The sequence below is a fragment of the Balaenoptera physalus genome (genome assembly GCF_965194825.1).
Source record: "Balaenoptera physalus genome assembly, chromosome: 8".
In the NCBI taxonomy this organism is placed as follows: Eukaryota; Metazoa; Chordata; class Mammalia; order Artiodactyla; family Balaenopteridae; genus Balaenoptera; species Balaenoptera physalus.
The window spans coordinates 63,208,099-63,233,688 of NC_138887.1; the positions used below are offsets into that span (position 1 = coordinate 63,208,099).

Consider the following 25,590-nt stretch of genomic DNA (forward strand, 5'->3'; position numbering starts at 1 on the left):
AAGCCCACATGGAAAAGCGTAAAATATGGCTCAAGGTGTTTATTTCTCAGGGAAATCATCTTGCGTGATTACACTTTTATGAAAAGAGCAAGAATGACACCAAAATTTTCTTAACTTGACTGGCTAATTAGTAGCCCAGAGTCTTAGTTCTCAGGTAACATTGCAAGATACGAAATTATTCATAGATAACGTGGCCAGATTCAAGGCTGAGTGCAAGCCCCAAATGACTTGACTATGGACATGGAGTGATTTTCTGTCTGAGAAAATGCATTCTACGTTTGCTCAGAAGAGTGTTTGAGGAGGCAAAAGTTTACTAAGTAATACAATTCACAGCCTCACCAACTGTTCTATCCCCTGCCAGCCTCCCACCGACACCCTTACAAAAGGAAAAGGGCAGGCTGTTCATGCCCGGAGCAAACTGGATGCTGAAGGGACAAAACAAAAAGTAAATAACCTGTAGCTGATGCATCTCCACAAATAAAAATGAAGCACCGGAGGTGCCTTGACTGAAAAAAGCCCAGTGTTTGTTTTCTGACACAGAAGGCCCCCAGGCTGCAGAAACTCCATCAGAGCCTCAGGACTAACCCCGTCCCACGTGCCTCTCCTCTCACCTCATTCGCTTCCTGGTGAACATCAGTTAGCAAATGAGGACCAGGACTTTTCATAGAGAAGACTGTCCATTCCTTTGGATTTAAACAGTCTTCCTGAATATTTTCTCATTACAGCAGCCATTTCCATAGCGTCCGTACCATTTTCACCCCAACTAGAATTTACTACAATTCAATTCTGACACTACCCAGAGTTAGTGTTGGACTTCACAGGTTTAAGGACAAAGTCCTCCACGAGACTGCCCTTACTTCAGATGGCAGCAACAAGTTCCAGGAGTCCTCAGGCCACCCCCAATTTTGACCAACTTGGCCATATATTTGAGGGTTCCCATTGGCACCCCTCAGTTTTGACAATTTGCTAGAACAACTCTCAGAACTCAGGGCAGCACTGTACTTGGAATTAGTTTGATAATAAAGGATACACATAGGCCAAGTTCTGGAAGGGTCTTCAAGGCAAAGCTTCCGTGCCCTCTTCCCATAAACTCAGGACGTGTCACCCCTCCCAGCACACCCATGTGTTCACCAAGCAGGAAGTTCCACCAAGTCTTGGTGTCCAGAGTTTTTACTGACAATTTCATTAGTTTTCATTATGTTGATATGATCGATTAAACCCCATTGGCCATGTGATTGAACATCTCCAGCCCTCTTGCCTTCCCTGGAGGTCGAGCTAGCCCAAAGTTCACACTCTGGTGACCAGCCTCCATCCTGAAGCCATCCAGGGACCCACCGGGAGTCACCTTGTTAGCATAACAAAGACTCTCCTAGCACTGAACAAATACCAAGGGATTTTGAAGCTTTGTGCCAGGAACCAGAGACAAAGAGCAGATTAATTCTTATTTTACCCCAGCCTCCATTATTATCTATATGACTCCTGAATTTACATTATCTTTGATTCGCAGCCGTGAATATCCTGCTCCCTATTTGACACCTCTGTTTGGCTGTCTCACAGGCCCTTCAAATTCAGTATGGACCAAGGTAAGCTAATCTTCCTCTAGCACAGTGTATCAGTCAGCGTTCAGTCAGAGAAATAGAACCACTAGATGTGACAGATAGTAAGATATTCATGACAGAGACTCCAACTGATGCAGTGAGGGAACTGGTTAAAGCATCCGTGGAAGGCTGTTGCCTTTGTCCCTGATGTGCAGCCTCAGGTCAGCAGGGAAGGAAAGGTGGGTGCGAAGGAGGGGAGAGCCAGGAAGTCTGAAACACGTGAAGGCGAGCTGGAACCCACAAGGATTGGATGGAGGCACACTGGTCTCTCTCTGCTTCCAAGCTTCCATCTTGCGGGATGCAGGGGCCCTGCAATAGAAGCTGGCCCCCTTCACTACAGAGCTACACATATCCCACCCAGGAGTCAGAGAAGCTAAAGGAAGACCCACACCTGGCAGCTGCCTCCATGCTAGACAAGCTGTACGTGTAGAAAAACGACAAGGTGCGTGAGCTGAGACAGGGCTGCTCCCGAACACCGGTCTTCCTGCATAAAAAGAATGTGACTGCTACGTCACTTCCGCTTTCCAACTCTCCTGCCAAATGGCTCGTGCTGCTCTGCTGATTTGGGACTATTCAGGGAAAGGAGTCTGCGAAATGTAGTTCCAACTGAGCTAAACTGATACAATACAAACTGACAGCACACAAACCCAAGGAAAACTCTTCTCCCTGCCATTCTCCCACATCTCATTAAATGGCCCCACCCTCTACCTAGACCTTTAAGTCATAAATACTGGGGAATCGTCCTCAAATCCTCCCACTTCCACATAATCTATCGCCAATCAGTCACAAGTCCTTTCGAGGATACGACTGATGGTTGACCCCCTTGCTACCCACCCACCACCACGCAGGGTCAAGTCACTATCACTTAGGGTTTAGTTTCTGTAATCGCCTCCTAGCTGGATTCTCCATACCAAATGCAAAATAGATAAAGTCAAAAATCACTCCCAAAGCACATAAGACCCTTCACAGTCTGGCTGTTGCTGCCTCCCCTCCTGCTTTCCTGCCACACTGGGCAACTTTCAATCCTCATGCTCCATGCTTTCTCTACCCCAGGACCTTGGCACATGCTCTTCCCTTTGAGGGATCACTCTTCTCCTCACTCCTGGCCTGGCTAATGACTCCAACTCCTCTCTGACAGTGAGATGAAATTATAAAGCATTTGCCAGCTAAAAGATCCAAATCTTCCCTTCTTTTTTTCAAGGAAGAATATGCTCACCCATGTACAACTCTAAGGGGCAGGGCAGGGGGAGGACTGGCTCAATCCTTGGCCCTTCCTTTCTTGTGGCAACTGGGGTAATGGGTCAGTTGACAATGGGGAAAAAAGCCAAAGACAATAAATTGCTCTACTTTAAAAGTCCTAAACTGGAGGCAATAGAGAGGAGGACTCAGGGAAACAAAGTTTGAGAAATAATTTGGGGCATACTTTACATGTAGGAGGTAGAGGGAGAAAAGACCAGAAAAGATATTTTTAAGGAATGTTGCTTTCTGAGGGTAATACAACATAGTGGTTAAGAGTCAGAATATTTGGGTCTAAATCCAATTTCCATTATTTACTAGCTGTGTGACCTTGGGCAGTTACTTAATCTCCCTGTGGCTCAGTGTCCTTATTTATAAAACAGGAGCATTAATAGTTTCTACACCTTAAGGGTGCTATGCTTCACACAGAGTATGTGCTTAGTAAAACTCGTATCACGTTCTGTAGGAAATCTCTCTTTGATATTTTGTTGAGAAACTGCACTAAGATTTTAATAAATTTTCAATGATTTTTGCAAGCCAGACTGATATGTCTGTAAATGTGACACCATGACAATACAGAGTTATGACGTGAGCCTTCCAATTGCAACTCAAAGCTGACCTAGGTCAGCTCCCCCATTACAGAATCTTACCTCCTCCCCCAGTGAGTTGGAAACACTCATCTCATGTGACATGTCTTTGATGTCCAATCCCCACTAGAATAGAAACTCTACAAGGGCAAGAATCATGTATCTCTTATTCATCACTGTATTCCCCAGTGGATAGCAGAATGCCTAGAACCTTCTAGGTGCTCAAAATATGTTTATTGAAAGGATAAATGACTGAATAAATGAACAAATCAGTCAATAGCCAAAGGCAGGACAGGAAATATGAAGCACCGGTAGGCTGTATCTCCCAAGAAACAAAAATTGAATCTTGTGGCTAAAGGACAGAACACTGTGAGCGCTGGATCTGGAGTGAGAAAATAGTGGTTTGTATCCCAGTTTTGCCAGTTTCGTGGGCAAGCCATTCACTTAAATTCTCTGAGCCTATTCCTTCTTTTGGTAACTCACTGAAATAGAGATAATCATACTGAGCTTATGGAGTGGTTAAGAGGATTAAATAACATGTGAAAGCCCCCAACTCTGCAGTTTTCTATAATTAAACTATAGTTGATTTACAATATTGTGTTAGTTTCAGGTGTACATCTTCAGATTCTTTTCCATTACAGGTTATTTACAAGATATTGAATATAGTTCCATGTGCTATACAATAGATCCTTGTTGTTTACCTATTTTATATGGAGTGGTAGGTATCTATTAATTCCGTACTCCTAATTTATTCCTCCCCCTCCCCTTTCCACTTTGGTAACCATAAGTTTTTTTCCTATGTCTGTGAGTCTACTTCTGTTTTGTAAATAAGTTGATTTGTATTTTCTTTTAGATTCCACATGTGAGTGATATCATATATCTGTCTTTCTCTGCCTGACCTACTTCACTTAGTGTGATAATCTCTAGGTCCATTCTTGTTGCTGCGAATGACATTACTGCATTCTTTATGGCTAAGTAATATTCCATTGCATATATGTACCGCACCTTCTTTATCCATTCATCTGTTGATGGACACTTAGGTTGCTTCCCTGTCTTGACTGTTGTAAATAGTGCTGCTATGAACATTGGGGTGCATGTATCTTTTTGAATTAGAGTCTTCACTTTTTCCAGTTATATGCCCAGGAATGGGATTGCTGGATCATGTGGTAACTCTATTTTTAGTTTTTTAAGGAACCTTCATACTCTTCTCCACAGTGGCTGCACTAATTTACATTTCCAACAACAACATCTATAGTTTGTACACTTTTTGATGGTGGCCATTCTGACTGGTGTGAGGTGATAACTCATTGTAGTTTTGATTTGCATTTCTCTAATAATTAGCAATGTGGAGCATGTTTTCATGTGCCTATTGTCCATCTCTATGTCTTCTTTGTCTGTTTAGGTCTTCTGCCCATTTTTTGATTGGGCTGTTTGTTTTTTTGATATTGAGTTGCATGAGCTGTCTGTATATTTTGGATATTAAGCCCTTGTCAGTCACATCATTGTCTGCCATGTCTGTCAGTTGACTCTAGCAGGGGATCTGACACATGTCATGCCACCTCTTGGTATGGTGTTGAAGGCAGTTCAGGAACTAGGCTTCAGGGGACATAAGAAGCCCATCAGCGATGCCACATTCCCAGTCAGTGGCTATTTCCTTAACCCTTCAATAACTGGCCAGCCTTTGATATTTTGGCAAGTATCAAAACATGTAAGATTTAGTAATGAGTGAAGAACCTTCAGCCTCGCAGATTATCTTTAGATATTTTCTTTCTATGTCATTATGATTATACTTTTGAGGTACAGAAAAGAATCAAGACAATTATATTGAGCCAAAGACCAAATCCAAAGAAAAATGACAAAAAATTTATAAGTGAAAGTGAAATACAAAAATATTTTAGTTTAAAAAGATTTTATGATTTATGACATTAACTGTGTGAAGATACTAATTGAAGATGAGCCCTTTGGTAAATTAAAGGCATGTAACTTAATAAATGAGATATTGCTGAGTGTCTCTAATTCACAAGGCTCTATTCACTTTGCTGAATTGAGGGACATTATCATTTACTGGCAGGCACTATAGTCAGTACAAAAACCAGAAATGGTGAATTTGATATGATTGTAGCTGACAATCTGAGTGTAACATACTTTTTTTTTTTTTTTAATTATTTCTTTATTTTTATTTTTGGCTGTGTTGGGTCTTCGTTTCTGTGCGAGGGCTTTTCTCTAGTTGTGGCAAGCGGGGGCCACTCTTCATCGCAGTGCGCAGGCCTCTCACTGTCGTGGCCTCTCTTGTTGCGGAGCACAGGCTCCATACGTGCAGGCTCAGTAGTTGTGGCTCACAGGCCTAGTTGCTCCGCGGCATGTGGGATCTTCCCAGACCAGGGCTCGAACCCATGTCCCCTGCATTAGCAGGCAGATTCGCAACTACTGCACCACCAGGGAAGCCCCATACTCTTAATTAATCATATTACAGGACTTTAACCCTTTGGCTGTTGTCCTGGAAATTTAATGAAGTCATTTTATTCTAGTGACTCCTGTGTATACTGGGTTTTTTTTAAATCAAGAAAGGCCATATTTTTCTCTTTTCTCTAGTCATTCTACCCAGGTTCCCTTTTCTCATCAATATTTTCCCAGAATGTGAACCTTATACTTAATAAAATTGCTGAACATGGATTCAGAACCACCATAACTTGTTTTTCCCTAATAGTGCCCCCAAAGCAACCAAAATTACCAGCCGTGAAGCATTAATCACAGCTAAATTCGTGTTTTGAATGTAACTGCACAATCTTTCAAAATAAAGTCTCCAGCAGCCATTGATGTGGAATCTTGATTGACAGGCTAGGAGATACACTTTGGAAAATTGTAAATATTTATTCAATTGACTGAGAAACTACAATCCGGCTCATCTTTGTCAGTGTTGTTAATTCACGTTCAGGTTTCCATAGTCCCTTGCGTGGGCTTTCAGATTCCTTGGGAAAGTGGTAAGAGCTGCTTACCAAGCGTTTGCTGGGGCAGTCCCCTTCCTATGCTCCCATTCCTGCTCTCTGGCAGTTCCCCTCAGCCCTGCAATCTGCCCTACTCTAGGGAAGGCTCCCAAAAAAGGAAATCACTCTCCTGAGCCTCTCCTTCAGAAGTTTCAGGGTAGTGCAGGGCTATGAGGCTAGAACAAAAGACATGTGCTCTGCACTTTTCCAGCATGAGATGCTGAAGAAGGAAGAGGGGACCTTGGGCTCCTCTCAGGGTGCACGTGGGCTTCATGCAGTGTTCTCTCTGGATCCAGCTCTGGGGACCCAGGGCTGCTGCTCCAAGGCAGAGGCAGTGCTAACGATAGAAATTACCATCTGGGGGCCCTGTCTATGTGCTAGACACTTTGCTAGGCAATTCGCATACTCTGTCACATGTAATAGTGCCAACAACCCTATGAGGGAGGTGCTATTATTATGTCCACTTTACGGGTACATAAACTCTGTCAGAGTCTAAGTAATGTGCCCAAGACATCACAGGGTCTCTTAGTCACCAAGTTCTCTGCTTTTAGTTACTATACCATATCAAGGTCACATTTAATACTAAATATAAAAGTAAAAATAAATCCCCACCTGCTAAGGCATTCATTGCTTCAGCATGTTTTAAGCATGTGCACTGTGCCCCTTTTATAAGGCCAGCCCCTCCCCTCCCCTGCAAACAGGATCCCATCTCCAGGATGCACTCCAGCAAATCTCTCCTCTCTGCATCATCAACTTTCCCTCTCTACTAGATCATTCCAATCATCATGCAAATATGCTATTATTTCTTCCATCTTAAAGCAATAATTTCCTGGCTCCACATCTCCTCCACCTGCCAGGCCATTTCTCTGTTGCCCTTTCGAGCAAATCTCACCAAATGATTCATGTGTTCTCACTGGCATTCAGTAATCCAAGTGACTTTGTATTCCTTCTACATTCTCTACCAGAATCTGAGGCTTACGACTATGGAGACACCTTCAATAACGTTTACCTCCGGCCATTTCTTTGAGCAGATTGAGCTTTAGATTGTAGTTTGCATTTCAACTGTGGCTGGTTCTTTTTTGGCATTAAGTTGAAATTTAGCAGTAAAAAGACATGGAAATCAATCTTGGAAGGGACAGCAGAATTCTGTGTACTCCTTGGTCACCCTCCGCCATTTTGCCAACATTGCATGACTCCAGAGTTGGGACGGATCTATGGAAGTCCATTGGCACAACTGAGAGAAAGCACTAGAATAAGCTCCCTCCCAGGGATGTCTGACAAACGTTCTGTTTTTACAGATAGAGCATATTTGATGCAATATTTTGCCATAAACTTTATGTATAAATCATTTTCTGTAAATAAAATTATGTCTTAGGCATAGTTGGGGAGCTTGCTATGTAAAAAGATGAAACATAGATGCAAACTATTATACATAGAATGGATAAACAATAAGGTCCTACTGTATAACACAGGGAATATATTCAGTATCCTGTGATAAATGGTCATGGAAAAGAATATGAAATATATATATATATAAATATGTATATGTATAACTGAATCACTTTGCTGTACAGTAGAAATTTACAAAATGTAAATCAACTATGCTTCAATAAAATAAGTTTTTTTTTTTTTTAAAGATGAAACAGAATGAGCAAAAAGAACATAAAGACGCAAAAGAGCATTATGTGAGTTATGGTGGGTCCCTTTGTAATCCAGAAAATGCTTTTCTAATGAAAGTATTTATCTTTCCTGCAGGTCTAAATGTTCATGTATCACGTGTACTTTACCAAGCTCACGGCACAGGTAGGACAGCATTATTTGTTACTCTGATTTTATAGATGTTCTCTTTGTATTACATGATTCATTTGAAATTCTATAAGAGGTATATATTTGGGAGTCTTCTCTTTCTCTCTCTCAAATGAATTTTAAATGACTCTCATGGGATATAGTACTCAGAAAGTAACATCATATGGTAATTCTGATATGACTATTTACATAAACAGTCACAGCTGTTTATACAGTGTACTTAGAAAACAGGTTGGGGACTATGGAATGAGAACAAACTCTCTAAAAGAAACTCAGTATAAAGTTTTTACATAAATATAAACAGTGTGGGAAGAAAGAAAGAAAGAGAAAGAAAGAGAAAGAAAGAAAACAAAGAAAAGAGAAAGAAAGAAGAGTGGGAATTAAATAAGGAAGAGAAGGAAGGAGGAGGATAGGAAGAGGGAGAGAGGGAGGGAGGGAAAAGGAGGGGGAGGAGAGAGGAAAAGCAAGCTCTTTACTAGAAAACTATCTTGTTATTACTGAGTACAGAAATGCCTTATGTATAAAAGAAGCAAATCTGGGACCACACTGCTAAATAGTAAGTTTTTCAACAATTAACAAAGTATTAAATACTGCTCTTGGCTTTGGATATGAAGAAATGGCATTTGTCTAATTATATCTAGATTTTTTTAAATCCTTGCAAAATACACTGATGAGATACATTTGCAAAACTCCTACAAATCAATAGGAAAAAGATAATCCAGTTAAAGATGAGCAAAAAACTTCAACAGCCACTTCACAAAAGTAGACATGCCAGGAGCCAATAAACAGCGGAACTCAACATGGTTTCTTCTGACGGGACTGCAAATTAAAAGCACCATGAAATACCAAAACGCACCCACCAGGATGAAAAAGAATGAGAGCACCAACCGGAACTCTCATGTCATGCTGGTAGGAGTGTAACTTGGTCCGACACTTTAGAAAATTGTTTGGCATCATCTACTGAAGCGGGGCATATGCATATCCTGTGACCTAGCAATTCTACTCCTCTGTATGTACCCAACAGAATGCATACTTATAGGCACCAAAAGACATGTACAGGAATGTTTATAGAAGCACGATTCATAGTAGCCAAAAACCAGAGACAGCCCATCAGCAGTAGAGCAGATAAGTAAATCACGACATGCTCAAGCATGGAATATTACACAGCATTAGAAACAAATGAATTACTGCTATGTTAAACAGCATGAATGAATCTGCATGAAATAAGAGGCTGAGAAATATAAGCAAGACAAAAAACGAGTAAATACATATGATTCCTTTTATATAAAGTTCAAAAACAGAACAAACTAATCTATAGTAAGAAAAGTCAGGATGGTGGTTACCTTCGAGGAGGATAGCGTAAATGAGTGAGAAAGGGTGTAAGGGGGCTCTCAGGGTGCTGGTGATGATCCCTTTTTTGATCTGGCTGCTGGTTACACGGGTCTGCTCGTGTTGTGAAAGTGCATCAAGCTGTGTTCTTATGACTCGAGCAATTTTCTGTATGTATATTGCAATTAAAACGTCAATTTTAAGATGGATGGCAATGTGGAGACAGACAAACACATGGTGTAACATACCTTCCGTACTGCAACATAGACAATGGCCACCATTGCCCATCTCCTGGCCTTTCCCTAATACTGCTCCCCAAGGGAGAACTACACTCCCTGCCCCCTTTAGATGGCCTGTTTGGCCGTGCTCAGAACCCTGACTGCTCTTACAGCATGTCCTTTAAGAAAGAAGATCCCACTGGACCACCTCTGTTTAAATCCCACCCCTGCCACTTTGGGCTTGTGTGACCTCAGACAAGGGATTTAAACTAAGGCCTCAGTTTCCTCATCTGGAAAGCAGGATGAATAATGCACAGGTTTGTTTTGAGAATCACAGGACTGAATTCTGGTCAGCACATATAGCAATGCCTGGCTTGTAGTGAGCACTCGATAAATGTAAGTTGGTGCCATTATTGGAGCCGTGGGCAGGGTCTAGATCATGCAGGCTCTTCAGGCTTTGGCAAGAGTCTGGGTTTATTCGGCATGTATGGCAAGAGCTGTGGGAATAAGCCCAGAGTGAGAGGGCTACACAAGGAAGAAAGCAAAGGTGAGGATTGTTAGCTATGCCTCCTCTGTACCTAGGACTCAGGAAATAGGGAGGAACTTGGATGCTTTGACAGGGAGAGCTTTGAATGACTTTCACTGATGCCATCTGTTGGCACCAAACTCCTTGCCAAAGTCAAGAAAAGTTACACCTTTGACTCCATACTGGCAATTATCTGGCTTCCTTCAGAACTCCTCCACCTCCATCCTCTTGTCTCAGATTTGACCATTATTTTTCTAGAGGTGTCCCCTAGTGAAAAAAAAAAAGCGCCCCTTAAAAGGGGTGACCATGTGGAAAGCAGGAAACAGGCAACGAGAGGCACTGAAAGTCAAGAGTGGAGAGAAAATCATTGAGAAGAAAAGTAGAAGGATGTTAAAGACAATCTAAGACACTCATACATGCAAATCTTGCCTTTCAAAGAAGCTACTGGCATAGTCCATAGTATATATCATAGTGCTGAGAACTCAAAACATGCTTAATAAATACATGTGATTAAATTTCCACACAGATCTAATACTTCTCAAATATGGAAGCATAGATTTTTCCACGACTCCTAATGGGAGACACAGTGAATTTAGGACTAACCCAGCTTGGAAGAGTGTAAACCTATTTCAGGTTCAGATTAACAAAACGATATTGCCCTTTTTTGCCATGAGTAAAACATCCTGTTTTTCAAATGGCTAGCAATTCTATCTTCAGTACTTAATAACATATGGAATTTTTGAAAATTGCAGAGTTAAGTTACACTCTACATCTTGAACAAGTCTGAGCCAAGCACTGAGTTAGATGATTTACACAATACCTCATTTTATCACCACACTATCTTAGTGGTACTCACAAGAGGTCACTGTTAAATTTTCAGGAAATTTGTGAGCCAGTCCTCTTGGTAACTTGAAGTCTGCCATCATGGGAGTATTGACAGGTCAGAAATTGGCAATACCACAATATCAGCCTCCCCTCCATAGAACTGGTTCATTATGCAACTACCAGTACACCACTGCATTGGATTATTACCTTCATCTTATAAATAAGGAAATTTATTCATGCTTCGACTTTACATGTCTTCTCCAGAGTTATCCATCTAATACTGCAAAGTCAGATTTTAGAGGGAGCCACGCTTTATCACTGAAATCTGGTTTTATAATTTGAAATTATCATTAATGATCCACTTCATTAGAGATATAATTTGAGTTTAATTGAAATGCCTAACTTGTAATTTAAACAATCATTTTCTTAATTCATCTTACTATCAAAAAAATTATAAGGACCCTTCAAACAGCACAGCTGAGGGAAACTTGCCTAATTATGTTTTCATTAATTTTGCTAAGCCAGACTGATGCCAGTGACTGCATAATTTGGTCCCAGAAGCAAAATTACTTGGAATGCAGGACTTGCTCAGAAAAAGATGACTCCCATCTAACGAGAACAAAGCAGCTCCCTGGGAATAATCATATTGTTTTTATTTAACATCCGGAGACCAGTAACTTCAGTGGTGATTTTTTACCATGAAGGATACCTCTGCAAGGCAGAGCTGTGAAATCAGTGATACCAAATCCTAGTGTCCGGAAAATTAAGTGAAATCTTAGGACAGGATTTCTCAACCTTGGCTGCACGTTACATTTGAGAATGTCTGGAACTCACCCCAGACCAATGTAATCAGAACATCTCGAGACAGGGCCTGGGTATTGTTTTGTTTGTTTTGTTTGTTTTGTTTTGTTTTTACCAGTCACTAGGGTGATTATTCACCCACAACCGACTTCCATCAAAAAACTGTTTTCTTCCTCTTTCATACTGTCACACAATACAGTTGTGTCGACAGTTGGGTCTCCCTCCCTATCAGCTCAGGTATGGAATATCCACTGGCCCTACCGTGCAGTCTGGGTACCTTCTAACTGCACATTCTAGGCTCTGGCACCCCCTGCCAGCCTTCTGCCAAAGAGCTCAGAAATGGACAGAAAAGTTCCTTGCCTACCTTCCTTCCAATCTCACTTACTCTTCACTTAAGATGAGTTACTTACCTTTATACTCCCCATTCACTCATTCATTCATTCATTTCCTTGTTCCATCCAAAAGTGAAAGAGTACATCTTTTGAGTCTGACGGTTTCCAGTTCTACATGTTTTTTTGCCTCTGCTGTTTAGTAGCTGTGTGGTGATAGACAGGTACTTGACTTCAGACCTCAATATCCTTTCCTGAAATGTGTGAGTAACTCTGCCAAACTTATACTAGGTTTGTAAAAACCAAGTGAGGTGTTACATACAAAGTACCTAGCATAGTGTCTGGCACATGACATATACTCACTGATGAAGTAATAAGTCATCAATTGATTCTTTAAACAAGAGTTTTGAGTCCCACCTATGTTCATAGCAGTACATGATGGACTATTAAAAAAAAAACAACAACAACACAGTAAAACGAGTAAGTTAGGACCAGCCCTCAAAAAGTCTGTAATCTAATGAAGGAGACAAGATGAAGTCATGAATTACAATGAGATAGGCAGTACACACTTCCCTAAAAGAGGCATAGAGACAAAGAGAGAGATGATGGCTTTTAATAGAAAATGAGATGGAGAAGAAAAAATTTTTACTTAATGCTCCCAATATGCAGATGATGAGCTCCCAAGACTACGATATTCAGGCAAAATTGTCTTCTCACTTCAAATCCTGTGTCTGTGCTGGCTACAAATTTTACCTAGAAGCCAACAGTTTTATCCAAGTACGTATGTATGTGTGTGTGTGTGTGTGTGTGTGTGTGTGTGTTATTTTTCTTCTTTTTATTGAGATATAATTGACATAGAGCACTGTATAAGTTTAAGGTATACAACAAAATGATTTGATTTACATACATCATGAAATGATGACCACAATAAGTTTAGTGAACATTCATCATCTAATACAGATACAAAATTAAAGTAGAAAAAATGTTTTTCCTTGTGATAACAACTTTCATCTATAACATACAGCAGTGCTAATTATATTTATCATGTTGTACATTACATCTGTAGTACTTATTTATCTTATAACTGGAAGTTTGTACGTTTTGACCACCGTCATCCACTTCCCTCTCTCTCTGTCCCCCACCTCTGGTAACTACAAATCTGATCTCTTTTTTCTATGAGTTTGTTTGTTAGTTTGTTTTTAAAGTATAATAGATCTACAACTCTATGTTAGTTCATGTTACACAGCATAGTGATTCAATATTTCTATACACCATGATAAGTCTAATTACAATATGTCACCATGCAAAGATATTATATAGTTATTAACTATATTCCCCACACTGTACATTTCATAACCAACTCATTAATTTTACAACTGGGAGTTTGTACCACTTAATCTCCCTCACCTATTTCTTTCCTCCCCCCAACCTCCTCCTCTCTGGCAACCATCAGTTCTCTGTGTATATGTCTGTTTCTGTTTTGTTATGTTTGTTCATTTGTTTTGTTTCTTAGATTCCACATATAAGTGAAATCATACAGTGTTTGTCTGACATATTTCACTTAGCACACTACCCTCTAGGTCCATTCATGTTGTCACAAATGGCAAGATTTCATTCTTTTTTATGGCTGAGTAATAATCCTTTGTATGTATATACTGCATCTTCTTTATCCATTCATCTATTGAGGGCACTTAGGTTGCTTTCTTCTCTTGGCTATTGTAAATAATGCTGCAGTGATCATAGGAGTGCAAATCTCTTTTCCAATTAGTGTTTTTGCTTTATTCAGGTAAATAGCCAGTAGTGAAATCACTGGATCACATGGTAGTTCTATTTTTAATTTTTTGAGGAACCTCCGCACTGTTTTTCATAGCAGCTGCACCAATTTACATTCCTAACAACAGGGCATGAGGGTTCCCTTTTTTCCACATCCTTGTCAACATTCGTTACTGTCTTTTTGATAATAGTTATTCTGACAGGTATGAGGTGGTATCTCATTGTGGTTTTGATTTACACTTCCCTGATAATTAGTGATGTTGGGAATCTTTTTATATGCCTGTTGGTCATCTATATGTCTTCTTTGGGAAAAATGTCAATCATTTACTGAACATCAATTTTTCCAAACTTCTCAGTGCATCCCAGCATGACCTCTGTGCATCCCAGCATGACTTCTGTGACTTAGAACAACCTCTCCTCATTGTCCCTTCTCATTGGTCCCATTCCCAACTCTAGGCCCTGGCTCATGATATTTTTTTCATGTGAAAAACTCATCTCTCCTCTCCAGACATAAAAACCCATGTCATTCTTTTTTATAAATCTTTTTTATTGAAGTATAGTTGATTTAAAATTTTGTTAGTTTCAGGTATACAGCAATGTGATTCAGTTATATATATACATATATGTATATATATATTATTTTTCAGATTCTTTTCCATTATATGTTATTACAAGATATTGAATATAGTTCCCTACGCTATACAGTAGGTCCTTGTTGTTTATCTAGTTTATATATAGTAGTGTGTATATGTTAATTCCAAACTCCTAATTTATCCCTCCCCCCCACCTTTCCCTTTTGGTAACCATAAGTTTGTTTTTGAAGTCTGTGAATCTGTTTCTGTTTTGTAAATAAGTTCATTTGTACCATTTTTTTAGATTCCACATATGTGGCATCATATGATATTTGTTTTTCTCTTTCTGACTTACTTCACTTAGTATAATGATCTGTAGGTCCATTCATGTTGCTGCAAATGGCATTGCTTCACTCTTTCTTATGGCTGAGTAATACTCCATTGTATGTGTATACCACATCTTCTTTATCTATTCATGTGTTGATGGACATTTAGGTTGCTTCCATGTCTTGGCTACTGTAAATAGTGCTGCAGTGAACATCAGGGTGCATGTATCTTTTCAAATTATGGTTTTCTCGGATATATGCCCAGGAGTAGGATTGCTGGGTCATGTGGTAGTTCTATTTTTAGTTTTTTAAGGAACCTCCATACTATTCTCCATAGTGGCTCTACCAATTTACATTCCCACCAGCAGTATACAAGGGTTCCCTTTTCTCCACACCCTCTCCAGGATTTATTGTTTGTAGACTTTTGGATGATGTCTATTCTGACTGCTGTGAGGTGATTGTAGTTTTAATTTGCATTTCTCTAATAACTAGCAATGTGAAGCATCTTTTTGTGTGCTTTTTGGCCATCTGTATGTCTTCTTTGGATAAATGTCTATTCAGTTCTGCCCATTTTTTGATTGGGTTGTTTGTTTTTTGATATCGAGCTGCATGAGGTGTTTGTATACTTTGGAAATTAATCCCTTGTCAGTCGCATCATTTGCAAATATTTTCTCCCATTCTGAAGGTTGTCTTGTTGTTTTGTTTATGGTTTCCTTTGCTGTGCAAAAGCTTTTAAGCTTAATTACGTCCCACTTGCTTTTATTTCCATTACTCTAGGAGATGGATCCAAAAAACATTGCTGCAATTTATATCAAAGTGCATTCTGTCTATGTTTTCCTCTAGGAGTTTTAGATTATCCAGTCTTACATTTAGGTCTTTAATCCATTTTGAGTTGATTTTTGTGTGTGGTATTAGATAATGTTCTAATTTCATTCTTTTGCATGTAGCTGTCCAGTTTTCCCAGTACCACTTATTGAAGATACTGTCTTTCCACCATTGTATATTCTTGCCTCCTTTGTCAAAGATTAATTGACCATAGGTGTGTGGGTTTATTTCTGGGCTTTCTACCCTGTTCCATTCATCTATATGTCTGTTTCTGTGCCAGTACCATACTGTTTGGATTACTGTAGCTTTGTAGTGTAAGCTGAAGTCAGGGAGCCTGATTCCTCCAGCTCCATTTTTCTTTCTCAAGATTGCTTTGGCTATTTGGGGTCTCACCTATCTTTGAAATCTTCATGACAGATATTTGACCTAAAAGAGCCTTTATTGAGTACTTGATAATCTCCAATTGTAGTGTTCCTCCAAATGAATAACTTGGAGCATTTTCAAAAATGCATATATCTAGGCCTTAAACCAAATCTATTGAATCTGTATCTCTGGTGTCAGGGGCCTGGAATATGCATTTTTACATACATGATAAATTGATCTCTATGCACATTAATGTTTAAGACACCCTACCATTATATTTTATTTCATTTGTTTATGTTGTTGCTTCAACAATGATGCATATTTTGAATCACAAAAGAGTCACTTTTTTGTGGCTTTCAGCCCCACAACAGTTTATTTCCACTACCAGCACCCCCAGCAGCTATCACTGCACTAAGTGTATAGCAACAGAAGGACACACATGCACACTAATCTTGTGTATGTGCCCTTATTCATTAGGTTTCCCATAGGCAATTGAAGGAACCTGGGGACCTTACTTAGCAGACACTGTTGATGGTAAAATTGCTCTAGTTTTAAAGAGAAGTGATTTATGGGATGAAAATATCCCATTTGTCAAATGTAATTCATATAGATAAAATTTTAGAATTATGATGGCATTCTCCTTTGCTTTTAGTAATTCACTGAGATGAATTGCTCAGAGAAATGGAGATTTAAACAGGAATCTTGATCTTGTAATTTCTCAGAGCTTTTATCATCCAGGCTTAATGCTACCTTTGCATTTTGACCTCTAGCTGCCTTCACCTGTGTGGGGTGTTTTTACTTAGGAATGAGTTTCTTTAAACAATGTTTTAATGTACCTATTTCTCCTGTGGGAGTATATAACTATAAGCCTAATGTTCTTTAACTCAGCCTTGGCTAGAAATACCACTGCTGTACAAGGAATTTTAATGGAGAGCCACTTGAAAGAATGAGAAACTTGGCACAGGACTTTGAGAAGACACATCAGGCAGTTTTGCATCCTGTTAGATAAGGAAAAGGTTAGAAACTACCAATTGCCATAAACATTAAGTAAAATCTGAATTTCTTAGATTGTTTTCTCAGAAAGACAAAGTGCTTCCCTGAAACATGGAAAGTTTTGTTTTAGTATTTCCAAAGACTGTCAAGTTGTAAACTTGAGGCTAAGGATGTTTATCATAGGAAGCATTTATTAAAATATTATTGCACAAGTAACTTCACTTAAAATAAACTTTACTCACCAACTTTATCCAGATTACCAATTAACTAATACATTAGAGTTCTAGCTGTAATTAAGTTCTCAACTATACTAAAAAGAGGTGTAGATCCCCTTAAAAACAGGAACATAGATAGCTAAGGCATTCCTCTTTCTGCAGATAAAAATAATTATTAACACCTAGTGCAGAAACTCAATTTTACATTTCAAATTCCTAGCTAAAAGATATATATTTCTATAAAGTTCCAACCTGAATGGGTAGAGTGTTTAGAAAAAACAAAAATAAATTAAGTATAGACTTCTGCATTTTTTTTTCTGGCAACAAGAGATCACTGTGCACTCTGGCTACCAAACATCCAAAAATGCAAGAAAAAAATGGGTAAAATCTTTTAAATCAATGGAAAAACTTGGAAGACAGTAAAAACAAATCATCAGAAGGCAGGAACTAAAAAGGATAGCATGTCAACCTCTAGGATCACAGGGTCTAGGAGGAGCAGTAGGGATGGGGTGATGCTGAGGACTAGACCTTGAACAGACATTGGTAGAGTGTTGGACCAAAGACCACTCCACAGAAAGCTCAGAATCAGAAAAGGCTATAGATTGAAGGAAATGCTCAGCAGAGGCAGAAAGCAAGGACAAGGAAACTTATAATCTGGTGGAAGATACTCATCACACATACAGGTAACACAGGATTAGGATCAGGAACACACAAATAACTGCTTAAAAAGAAAAAGACAAAGAAATCCATAGTAAAATGGGCAAAAGACATGAACAAGCAGCTCACAGATGAGAAAACACACTGCCAATAAATATGACCCCCCCAAAAATTTCTCAATCTTATTAGGAATTAGCAAAGTATGATTTGGAAAATACTTAAACAAGGAGAATGTTAATGTTTATATGAATGCTAAGAATCCATGGTGCTTCCCACTGCAGTCCCAGAACCCTGAAAACCAGTGCTTTACCATCCCAGCAGAAGATTGGAAAGATTTACCTAGGGAAGCTGATCAACCTAAAGGAAAAACCTAAACATATTGACATCAAGTGTTCACTCCAGATGGCTCAATGAGATCACCCAACAGTTAAGCCCATAGTCAACAAGCCCTACCCATGTGTTCAGAGCTTCCAATAAGCTAGTTATTCTCCTGTCCTTAATCATGAGTATACAGCCTAGGGAAGTTCTCAACATGGAATACAGGGACCAGAAATAACACAATAATAAAATGAAAATAAGCCAATATGGAGAAAACAAACTATGCAGGGAGAAGGAAAACCTCTTATCCTGAAAAAGTTGAGAGAAAATTTTGACTCCATGAAATAAGAACCTGATGCAGTTGGGTGGGGAGGGGGAGGGGCTAGGCAGTGGGCAAGAAATGTTCACATCAGCCTGAATCAGCTAAGGGAATGTTGAAAGATAGTTTCCTGTATTTCTCTCAGGTTTCTGCACATCTTCCCAGCAAGATACTTACTGTTCTTTGTTTTAGACTATCTATTAAACATTGTTTCTGTAGCAAAAAGTCTTGGTTTACACGTATACCTTGTTTTATTCCACTTCAACTTATTGTGCTTCTCAGATATTGCATTTTTTACAGATTGAAGGTTTGTGGCAACCCTACTTTGAGCAAGTCTATCTGCACCATTTTTCCAACAGCATTCACTCACTTCACGTCTCTGTTTCATATTTTGGTAATTCTCACAATTTTTCAAACTTTTTCATTATTATTATATTTGTTATAGTGATCTGTGATCCCTGATCTTTGATGTTACTATTACAATTCACTGAAGGCTCAGATGATGGTTAGCTTTTTTTAGTAATAAAGTATTTTTTAATTTAGTTATGTATATTGTTTTCTTAGACATAATGCTAATGCACACTTAATAGACTATATTGTATGATGTAAACATAACTTTTATATGCACTGGGAAGCCAAAAAATTCATGTGGCTCACTTTATTGTGATATTCACTTTATTGCAGTGGTCTGGAAACGAACCCACAATATCTCTGACGTATACCTGTATAAAGATAGTGTCTCCCCCTAGAGTAAAGGGCAGACGTGTTTACTGTCTATTAGTGAGATCCAGGTCCCCTAACCTCAGGGTTCTTCTCCTGTAACTCATCTCACCATGTGTGCAGCTGCCATTTGCTCTTTTTGCATCCCTTAATAGAGTTAAATCTCTGGAAATTAGCTCAAAACAAGCAAACCAAAAAGCCACTGGTAGCTGATAGCTTCTGATATTCCTGTGAGTAATAAACTGTCCTTTGTCTCTGACCCAGGAATCTCATGACTTCTGCCAATATCCATGAAACTGCATCAGGCTAACTTGTGAGCTTCCAAGTAGGGTAAAATCTCAGACCCCTTAATAGTTCTCAACAGGGAACTCATTTCTTCTGCTCTGATCTTCCCTGGAGAGCCAGAAGTGGCCCATGCAGAGTTTAGAAGCAGGAAATAAAGAGCAGCTTTTAAGTTGTTTTGTTTTGTAAAACTGAGTAGCAGTTTAAAGCTAGCTGGGAAAAGAAAAGGAACTGGTGAATCTATTAGATGAGGGCTCCGAGGAAAAGAAAGTGATGGTTTACAATAGCCTCACTTCTGCTTCCTGGGAGTTTGTAAGAACTCTTTATAAAATAGTGGGTAAAGTCAAGGTGAGTCTTGGGAAACACGGCTTACCATTACTGGGGTATCTAGCTTCAGAGTGAATCAGGTAATATGGAGGAATTTCATACTTTTTTTTGGATTTTTTGCATTTTGTGATAGAAAAATTGTCTAAAAGTTACTGGATTCAAGATAAAGCCTACCATAGCTCCATCATCCTCTCTTTCTCTTCAAATAACAGTCCAGCAAATTGACAGCTAAGTGGTGTCTATGACCTGATAATTGTCTCGTTCTAACATAAACACCTCAATTCTAGGAAGAAAGAGTAAGATACTTAAATATGTGAGGAGCTATGTGTCTGTTTTATAGGTACCAGGATGACATTACCTTCAAATTCTAGAAAATTAAAAAACTGTAATAATGCCTCTTCTCCTGGCCTATCCCTTAGAAACTGAATAACATTAAGCAAATTCGAGAGTTCAATGAAATACCTCCAAAAGGAAACCAGTTAAAGGGTCTGCTAAGTGACTTAAACCTTATTTTTAAGATCTCACACATGATACATTAACTAAAATAACTTACACAAAAATAATATAGTTTGGGACGGAAGAGAAGATGAAAATACTGTTATTGGGTAGAACATATAGGGGGGAAAAAAAGCTAAAGAGAGGAAAATGAAACTATCTAAATTAATAACTCTGTGGAAGAGAATGTACCTGGGTAGATGACAATATCAGCAGATTTCTATACTTTTCCTTAGTGCCTAAATTTGAGGATGCAATTGTTTTTTAACATCTTTATTGGAGTATAATAGCTTTACACTGGTGTGTTAGTTTCTGCTTTATAACAAACTGAATCAGCTATACATATACGTATATCCCCATATCTCCTCCCACTTGTGTCTCCCTCCCACTCTCCCTATCCCACCCCTCTAGGTGGTCACAAAGCACCGAGCTGATCTCCCTGTGCTATGTGGCTGCTTCCCACTAGCTATCTATTTTACGTTTGGTAGTGTATATATGTCCATGCCACTCTCTCACTTTGTCCCAGCTTACCCTTCCCCCTCCCTGTGTCCTCAAGTCCATTCTCTATGTCTACGTCTTTATTCCTGTCCGGCCCCTAGGTTCTCAAAACCTTTTTTTTTTTTTTTTTTTTTAGATTCCATATATATGTGTTAGCATACGGTATTTATTTTTCTCTTTCTGACTTACTTCACTCTGTATGACAGATTCAAGGTCCATCCACCTCACTACAAATAACTCAATTTCATTTCTTTTTATGGCTGAGGAATATTTCATTGTATATATGTGCCATATCTTCTTTATCCATTCATCTGTTGATGGACACTTAGGTTGCTTCCATGTCCTGGCTATTGTAAATAGAGCTGCAATGAACATTGTGGTACATGACTCTTTTTGAATTATGGTTTTCTCAGGGTATATACCCAGTAGTGGGATTGCTGGGTCGTATGGTAGTTCGATTTTTAGTTTCTTAAGGAACCTTGATACTGTTCTCCATAGTGGCTGTATGAATTGACATTCCCACCAATAGTGCAAGAGGGTTCCTTTTTCTCCACACCCTCTCCAGCATTTATTGTTTGTAGATTTTTTGATGATGGCCATTCTGACTGGTGTGAGATGATATCTCATTGTAGTTTTGATTTGCATTTCTCTAATGATTAGTGATGTTGAACATCCTTTCATGTGTTTGTTGGCAATCTGTATATCTTCTTTGGAGAAATGTCTACTTAGGTCTTCTGCCCATTTTTCGACTGGGTTCTTTGCTTTCTTGATATTGAGCTGCATGAGCTGCTTGTAAATTTTGGAGATTAATTCTTTGTCAGTTGCTTCATTTGCAAATATTTTCTCCCTTTCTGAGGGTTGTCTTTTCATCTTGTTTATGGTTTCCTTTGCTGTGCAAAAGCTTTTAAGTTTCATTAGGTCCCATTTGTTTATTTGTGTTTTTATTTCCATTTCTCTAGGAGCTGGGTCAAAAAGGATCTTGCTGTGATGTATGTCATAGAGTGTTCTGCCTATGTTTTCCTCTAAGAGTTTGATAGTGACTGGCCTTACATTTAGGTCTTTAATCCATTTTGAGTTTATTTTTGTGTATGGTGTTAGAGTGCTCCAGCTTTTACATGTAGCTCTCCAGTTTTCCCAGCACCACTTATTGAAGAGGCTGTCTTTTCTCCATTGTATATTCCTCCCTCCTTTATCAAAAATAAGGTGATCATAGGTGCGTGGGTTTATTTCTGGGCTTTCTATCCTGTTCCATTGATCTATATTTCTGTTTTTGTGCCAGTACCATACTGTCTTGATTACTATAGCTTTGTAGTATAATCTGAAGTCCGGGAGCATGATTCCTCCAGCTCCATTTTTCTTTCTCAAGATTGCTTTTGTGCTTCGGGGTCTTTTCTGTTTCCATACAAATTGTGAAATTTTTTGTGGTAGTGCTGTGAAAAATGCCATTGGTAGTTTGATAGGGATTGCATTGAATCTGTAGATTGCTTTAAGTAGTATAGTCATTTTCACAATGTTGATTCTTCCAATCCATGAACACGGTATATTTCTCCATCTGTTTGTATCATCTTTCATTTCTTTCTTCAATGTCTTATAGTTTTCTGCATGCAGGTCTTTTGTCTCCTTAGGTAGGTTTATTCCTAGATATTTTATTCTTTTTGTTGCAGTGGTAAATGGGAGTGTTTCCTTAATTTCTCTTTCAGATTTTTCATCATTAGTGTATAGGGATGCAAGAGACTTCTGTGCATTAATTTTGTATCCTGCTACTTTACCAAATTCATTGATTAGCTCTAGTAGTTTTCTGGTAGCATCTTTAGGATTCTCTATGTATAGTATCATGTTATCTGCAAACAGTGACAACTTTACTTCTTCTTTTCTGATTTGGATTCCTTTTATTTCTTTTTCATCTCTGATTGACGTGACTAAAACTTCCAAAACTATGCTGAATAATGGTGGTGAGAGTGGGCAACCTTGTCTTGTTCTTGATCTTAGTGGAAATGGTTTCAGTTTTTCACCATTGAGAATGATGTTGGTTGTGGGTTTGTCATATATGGCCTTTATTATGTTGAGGTAAGTTCCCTCTATGCCTACTTTCTGGAGGGTTTTTGTCATAAATTGGTGTTGAATTTTGTCAAAAGCTTTTTCTGCATCTTTTGACATGATCTTATGGTTTTTATCCTTCAATTTGTTAATATGGTGTATCACGTTGATTGATTTGTGTATATTGAAGAATCCTTGCATTCCTGGGATAAAGCCCACTTGAGCATGGTGTATGATCCTTTTATTGATCTATTGGATTCTGTTTGCTAGTATTTTCTTGAGGATTTTTGCATCTATGTTCATCTGTGATACTGGCCTGTAGTCTTCTTTCTGATATCTTTGTCTGGTTTTGGTATCAGGGTAATGGTGGCCTTGTAGAATGAGTTGGGGAGTGTTCCTCCCTCTGCTATATTTTGGAAGAGTTTGAGAAGGATAGGAGATAGCTCTTCTCTAAATGTTTGATAGAATTCACCTGTGAAGCCATCTAGTCCTGGGGTCTTTTTTGTTGGAAGATTTTTAATCACAGTCTCAATTTCAGTGCTTGCAATGAGTCTGGTTATATTTTCTATTTCTTCCTGGTTCAGTCTTGGAAGGTTGTGCTTTTCTAAGAATTTATCCATTTCTTCCAGGTTGTCCATTTTATTGGCATATAGTTGCTGGTAGTAGTCTCTCATTATCCTTTGTATTTCTGCTGTGTCAGTTGTTACTTCTCCTTTCTCATCTCTAGTTCTATTGATTTGAATCTTCTCCGTTTTTTTCTTGATGAGTCTGGCTAATGGTTTATCAATTTTATCTTCTCAAAGAACCAGCTTTTAGTTTTATTGATCTTTGCTATTGTTTCCTTCATTTCTTTTTCATTTATTTCTGCTATGATTTTTATGATTTCTTTCCTTCTGCTAACTTTGGGGTTTTTTTTTTTTTTGTTCTTCTTTGTCTAATTGCTGTAGGTGGAAGGTTAGGTTGTTTATTTTAGATTTTACTTGTTTCTTGAGGTAGGATTGTATTGCTATACACTTCCCTCTTAGACCTGCTTTTGCTGCATCCCATAGGTTTCAGATTGTCGTGCTTTCATTGTCATTTGTCTCTAGGGTTTTTTTGATTTCCTCTTTGATTTCTTCAGTGATCTCTTGGTTATTAAGTAGTGTATTGTTTAGCCTCCATGTGTTTGAATTTTTTGCAGATTTTTTCCTGTAACTGATGTCTAGTCTCATAGCGTTATGGTCAGAAAAGACACTTGATACAATTTCAATTTTCTTAAATTTACCAAGGCTTGATTTGTGACCCAAGATATGATCTACCCTGGAGAATGTTCCATGAGCACTTGAGAAGAAAGCATATTCTGTTGTTGGATGGAATGTCCTATAAATATCAATTAAGTCCATCTTGTTTAATGTATCACTTAAAGTTTTACATTAAACAAGATGAAGTTAATTGATATTTAAGTGTTTCCTTATTTATTTTCATTTTGGATGGTCTGTCCATTGGTGAAAGTGGGTTGTTAAAGTCCCTTACTATGATTTTGTTACTGTCAATTTCCCCTTTTATGGCTGTTAGCATTTGCCTTATGTATTGAGGTGCTCCTATGTTGGGTGCATAAATGTTTACAATTGTGATAACTTCTTGGATTGCTCCCTTGATCATTATGTAGTGTCCTTCTTTGTTTCTTGTAATAGTCTTTATTTTAAAGTCTATTTTTTCTGATATGAGAATTGCTACTCCAGCTTTCTTTTGATTTCCATTTGCATGGAATATCTTTTTCCATCCCCTCACTTTCAGTGTGTATGTGTCCATAGGTCTGAAGTGGGTTTCTTGTAGACAGCATATAGACAGGTCTTGTTTTTGTATCCATTCAGCCAGTCTATGTATTTTGGTTGGAGCATTTAATCCATTTACATTTAAGGTAATTATTGATATGTATGTTCCTATTACCATTTTGTTAATTGTTTTGGGTTTGTTATTGTAGGTCTTTTCCTTCTCTTGTGTTTCTTGCCTAGAGAAGTTCCTTTCGCATTTGTTGTAAAGCTAGTTTGGTGGTGCTGAATTCTCTTAGCTTTTGCTTGTCTGTAAAGGGTTCAATTTCTCTGTCGAATCTGAATGAGATCCTTGCTGGGCAGAGTAATCTTGGTTGTAGGTTTTTCCCTTTCATCACTTTAAATATGTCCTGCCACTCCCTTCTGGCTTCCAGATTTTCTGCTGAAAAATCAGCTCTTAACCTTATGGGGATTCCCTTGTATGTTATTTGTTGTTTTTCCCTTGCTGCTTTTAATATTTTTTCTTTGTATTTAATTTTTGATAGTTTGATTAATATGTGTCTTGCAGTGTTTCTCCTTGGATTTATCCTGTATGCAACTCTCTGTGCTTCCAGGACTTGATTAACTATTTCCTTTCCCATATTAGGGAAGTTTTCAACTATAATCTCTTCAAATATTTTCTCAGTCCCTTTCTTTTTCTCTTCTTCTTCTGGGACTCCTATAATTCGAATGTTGGTGCATTTAATGTTGTCCCAGAGGTCTCTGAGACACTCCTCAATTCTTTTCTTTTCTTTTTCTGTATTCTGCTCTGTAGTAGTTATTTCCACTCTTTTACCTTCCAGGTCACTTATCCGTTCTTCTGCCTCAGTTATTCTGCCAT

General features: G+C 38.6%; 1 long non-coding RNA gene across 1 annotated transcript in view; it reads left to right on the forward strand.

Annotated features, from left to right (window-relative positions):
• Positions 1 to 25,590, forward strand: part of LOC309665587 — a 205,346-nt gene that overhangs the window by 141,010 nt on the left and 38,746 nt on the right. The window contains exon 2 of the long non-coding RNA XR_014266545.1: positions 8,161 to 8,208. This is a non-coding gene — a long non-coding RNA (uncharacterized lncRNA). The remainder of the gene's footprint in view (positions 1 to 8,160; positions 8,209 to 25,590) is intronic.